The following is a 6,000-nucleotide window of genomic DNA, read 5'->3' as shown; positions in this document are numbered from 1 at the left end:
AAGGTCCTCGCCTTGCACGCCCGGGATCCCATATGGGCACCGGTTCTAATCTCAGCAGCCCCGCTTCCCTTCCAGCTCCCTGCCTGTGGCCTGGGAAAGCAGTCGAGGACAGCCCAAAGCTTTGGGACCCTGCACCCATGCAGGAGACCCGGAAGAGGCTCCTGGTTTCGGATCGGCATAGCATCGGGCCGTTGCGCTCACTTGGGGAGTGAATCATCGGACGGAAGATCTTCCTCTCTGTCTCTCCTCTCTGTATATCCGCCTTTCCAATAAAAAAATAATAAAAATAAATCTTTAAAAAAAAAAAAAAGGAATTGTTAAATCCATAAGGCAGAGCCAAGATTTACAGAGGTTCTCCGTGATAAACAAAGGCCTGAGTAACAAACGGAAATTTTCATTTGCCAGGCAGAGTTTCAGAAGCCCTAAAAACAACTAGAATTTTCTTCCATTCCCACAGGACCCATTGACTTTGACAAGGAACTTTGGTCAGTTTCTCAGTGTTGGCTGACCACTGCTCGCTTTCTGCATCTTCCTACAGATAGAGGATTCCTTCCTGTAGTTAACAGGTCTTCACACACAGAGGAACGCTCCTGGAGAATTGGGGATACAGCTTATTTTGAGATGATCATGCTTCTCTTGAGATCCTTCTCAAGTGTGAAGAAATCACAACAGGCAGAGAAAGTCTGGGAAAGCAGTGAGTGGCCAGTGAGATGAGAAACATTCATCTGCAGGCAGGGAGTTGTGTGGAAAGTGACTTCCTGTGTGAGGCAGCTCGGGAGCCAGGCTGTTTGTCTCAGCAAGGAACTGATCAAACCGACTCCCTGTTGGAAGATTCTGTTGTCTAAGCCCTGACAATAGTTCACGACCACATCAGTCAAGAAAGAAACTTATCTACTCAATTCCTTCCATTCTTTTTACCAGACAACAAAGATTGCTCAGAATCCTTGGTTCATAGCAACAACAGCATTAGGCAAGAAAAAAAGAAAAGGGAAAACAAACTTCCCAGAATACAATATCTTACTGGAAGCACACGTGATTTACTGAGAGAACAGTGCATTTTGTTTTCATGTTGGGAGCAAAGCTGTAAAATGAAAGAGTGAGGTAAGCCACCTTGGGTTATCTGCTTCCCTGGCGTTCTTATGGGAGACCCAGAACACTTGGGCCATTGTCTCCTGCTCTTTGGACACATTTGTTCAAAGTTCAATCCGGGACCAGTATGTGTCCCTGTGATACTGGATGCAATTACACCAAGCAACAGCTTCTGTTTCTCAAGATTTATTTTCTTTGCTTAAAAGTCAAGAGATACGGAGAGGCAGAAAGAGAATAATGATGGAGAGATTTTCCTTCTGCTGATTCTCTTCTCAAAACGCCACAGCGACCAAGGTATGATCAGACCAAATTCAGGATCCCCTAACACTCTGCAGGTTTCCCAAATGAGTTACTGGTGTAAAAACACTGAGTCTGTTGCCAACCACAGCAAATACCAGGTAACATGACTGGAAGTGGGGTGGTTGGGCCCGGCGCGATAGCGTAGCAGTTAAAGTTCTTGCCTTGAACACACCAGAATCCCATATGGGCACAGGTTCAAATACAGACGGCCCTGCTTTCCATCCAGCTCCCTACCTGCAGCTGGGGAAAGCAGTCAAGGATGGCCCAAAGCTTTGAGACCCTGCACCCATGTGGGAGACCTGGAGGAAGCTCCTGGCTCCTGGCTTCGGATTGGCTCAGCTCCAGCCATTGTGGCCACTTGGGGAGTGAATCATTGGATGGAAGTTATTCCTTTCAGTCTCTGCTCCTCTCTATATATCCACCTTTCCAGTAAAGATAAATAAATCTTAAAAAAAAAAATGGGGTAGTTGCTTTTCTGATATGAGAACAGGCAGCATCCAAGCACAGGTAAACCTTTCTGTGCCACACTGTGACCACAGGAGAATACATTCTAAATCACGTTCAAAACTCTGAAAACGCCTTCGTGTTGTAACTGTTTTTTCCACATAGCTGTAGCGCTTTAATGTTTGTCGTGGCTTAAGAGTGACAGTAAATTCATGAGCAACATCTTTGTTTCATTTAGCAACTTGGACAATCTGATATCAAATGAGTACATTTTTGAAGGTACCGAGATGTAATAGCAAAGTAATTTTTCATAATGCTGTTATACTCGTGATTAAAAAAAAAGTTCAAATGTTTTAAGCTCACTTCTTGAACTCAGACATTCTGTTACGGAACTCAGGAAATAAGATATTTTAAACACATATGTATATCCTTTATATGGGTACATCTGCCTTTGCCCCTCTCCATGTTCATGTTACCACAGAATGGTAAAGCATTTCTATTGCTTCAGGAGAAGTACAGAAGGAAGGAAAATAAAATTAAGCATTTCAGTATAAAATTAAAACTCAACAGACTCTGAGAGGGATTTTATTTAATTTTCTCCAAATGTGATTCACCCTGATGAATCTACAATGCCTTTATGAATGTGAACTCTTCAGTAATACATTGCATGCAACAAATGTTTCAGAAACATACCCGCATTTATGGAAGAAGCAAAACTCGTGCTCTTCTGGATATGATTACTGGCTTTATGCATATTGATACATTTAATTTGCACAGCACTATCCCTATGTAATGGAAAAGGTCAAATATTCTCTAAAGGAGGTAATAAGTTGTGGTAGCCTACCCAAAGTTTCAAGAAGATAAACTAAGACAAAAGGTTCAATTATTCACCCACACATAGGCGAGGTCGCATCTGCTCCACTCTGTTACTTCAGATGCTAAAATCGTATTTTGCAGGTTTTGTTTTTACTGAAGAGTTTCTACAATGAGTAGAAGAAGAAAAATGAAAACCAGCAGATAATGACAGTGCATAAAGCATTCTTTTTTTATTTTTTCAGTTAATTTTTATTTTTAAAGATGTTGGTGGAAGTAGGTGCTTGGCCTCATAGTTAAGACGCTGGCATCTTTTGTCAAGACAATGAGATGCGTCATTCACTTCTGGCCCCTCTTGCCGGGTCTTAACTGTTGCAAACCATGAAAATCAGCAACGGTGGTCCAGTACTTGGGTTCATACATCTCAAGTGAAAATGTGGATTGAGTTTCTAGGCCCAGCTTCGGCCAAGACAGTCCAAACATTGCAGGAATACAGCAAGTAGACCAGTGCTTGGAAGCATTCTGGCTGTGCTTGTCCCCTTCCGTATCTCTGTCAGTAAAATCAATAAAAAAGAAAGAAAACATGTCTGCATTTTCAAATTACTTAAAATCCTGTATATCCATGCTTTGGAAAAAAGTATGTTGCATATCTCTCGCAATATTACAAATATTGATTATCAAGCATTATTATTTAGGATCATTCCAATAATCGTCACTCATTAGAGATTAAAGTGACATAGATCAACATTTTGGGAAAATCAAAAATCTTATCTGTTATATATTATCTACTTTTTGACATTTTTCTTGTTTATTCAATCACTTACTCCTTACAGATTTGAAATTAATGCATTTTTCATGACAATGAGACTTTGAAGATTTTTTTCCAGACACTGACCATAAAATATTTTGATCAACTTGAAGAAAATAATTAATTCTGAAACAAAATGGTGATGTTATAAAGTTAGCAAAGATTTTGTTTCTATGGTATTTTCTTAGTTTTTATTTTAAAAAGGGAGAAGAATAATTTCAAAACTAAATTATCTGACTTAAAAAAAATATTGATGCTGGTACTATAGAAGATGTGTTAAGCCACTGCCTTGGACTCCAATACCAATATCGGCAATGGTTTGAGTCTCTGCTATTTGACTTCATTCTTGTTCCCTGCCAGTATGACTTGGAAAGCAGAAGAAGATGGTCCCAAAGCTGGCTTGGGCCACTGTGCCAGTCTGGAAGACGTAAAAGAGGCTTTTGGCTCCTAGCTTCTGTGTGACGCAGCCATGACTATTGGCAGTCATTTGAATGGAAGATATGTATCTCCCCTCCTCGCCTGGCCTCACCTCTCCTCTCCTCCCCTCCCCTCCCCTCTGCTCTCCTTTTCTCTCCTTTCCTCATCTCTCTTTTTGCCTCCCCTCCCCTCCAGTCCATTCAACTGCCTGTTTCTCTCTCCCTCCCTCTGTTTTTACTTCTTTCAAATAAATAAAATTCATCATTTAAAAATTGATACCTACAAGTATATTATGAAGTTGTACATCTGGCCATTACGCTATAACTTTGACCATTAAATGTTTTTGATGTGCTTCTTTTCAAATTTTTACTATAAAATTCATAATTGTGCCAGACAGATTCGAGAAGGGAAATGCATAGTAGAAAGTAACCACCTACACATATTCTATAATACAAATTATACCCTCAAAATAATTCATAGCACATTATACATTTTATTTTGCAAATGCTAAGTAGATGGGTTATGTTGAGTCATAAAAAGACAGCTAATTGCACATTTGTTTTTGTGTTTAATTTTCATAATAAAATTTCACATGCTCAGAAATTTCTACTTCCAGCCCTATTCCCACAATCCAAATACTTTTCCTCATATTATTACCATAGTATAATCCTTCAATAACAGTCACAGATCCATCATTCTGCTATTTAAGTGCATCAGGGCTTTATAGGTGAAGGCAATGTTAAAAAGTCCAGCATGTACTATCAAGATACAGTTAACAGTTTCATTGGGGATCCTCTGAAATTTCCTCTGAACAAATCTTTGCTTGTGCCCCAGAAAATTTTGATATTATGTATTGATATTTTCACTGATTTCATTTTTTTTTTAAATTTCCTCTTTGACTTCTTGCTAAGACTCACTGATCATTTAGTGGTATGTCATTCAATCACGGGTTTGACAAATCTTGATTTGTTGATCACAAGTTTCAATACATGATGCTTTGAGAAAATACAGTGCTTTAATTTAATTTTTTTTATTGCTGAGGTTTGTTTTCTGGTCCATAATACAATCAATACTGGAGAACATTTCCTGTTCTGAAATATATCCATATGTATATATTTGTCAGTAGGATGAAATTTGTATAAAATTCAGTTAAGTCCATTTGTTCTAATGTCTAATGTCTCTGTTGTTTCCATGCTGTTTCTGTCTCATCAGTCTGTCCGTTGAGGTTAGTGGAGTGTTAAGGTCCCAGCAACTATTTCATTGATGTATATTTCCCCTATTAGATCCATTAATAATTGTTTTTCATAGCTAGATACCCTAGCATTTGGTGCATATAATTGTATTATCATAACCTCTTCTTGCTGATTGTATGCCATGATCCTTATACGATGTCCTTCATGTAGCTTAATGCTCTTCACCTCAAAGTCTACGTTTTCTGATGTTGGAATGGCTATTGCAGCTGTTTTTTCACAATTTATTCTAAAGAATCACAGTTGCATTTACATAATATGTTGAAAATATTAATGAAAATCAATGAAATAAATTGATTTCCACCTAAAATTCTGAAAATATATTAGAAAAGAAATCCATTTTTATCTTGTAAAGTATTTGAATTGATGTTTACCCCAGGGAATGTAATTGTCTAAAAACATCTGTTCTAAATGAAAATGGAAGTAATTTCAGTATCCTGTTTGTTAATTATAAGCAAATATATGGAAACCCATGTCCAAGTTAAAGAATAAAATATAGGGATTGGTACAATTAGTCTATGGTTACATTTCCAGAATATTTATTTTTTAAAAGAAAATGACCAATGAATTATAAATATATTTTTAGAAATTAAGCTTCATGTTGCTTTATCACTCTTATTTACTCTACCTAATTTAGCTTTTGGCAGATAGAAAGCTATTTCAAATAATTATAATTACTCATTTCAATTAAATTTTCAGAGTGGAAAACAACCTGTATATTACTTGCTCAAATAATGTATACCTAAATTTAGTTTAAATTTTTTTTTTTAATTTAATTGACTGAAGCTAAGAAACGCAGTATTACTCTCCCAGGAAATAGTCTGAGAAAATTGCAGGTCTTAGCTATGAGTAATGTAACAGGTCTAGTCTTTTAAACAA

Source organism: Ochotona curzoniae, unplaced genomic scaffold, assembly GCF_017591425.1.
Source record: "Ochotona curzoniae isolate NIBS_2020 unplaced genomic scaffold, NIBS_Ocur_1.0 scaffold_4506, whole genome shotgun sequence".
Classification (NCBI taxonomy): Eukaryota; Metazoa; Chordata; class Mammalia; order Lagomorpha; family Ochotonidae; genus Ochotona; species Ochotona curzoniae.
The sequence above is the reverse complement of the archived record's forward strand: the minus strand, read 5'-3'. Positions refer to the sequence as shown.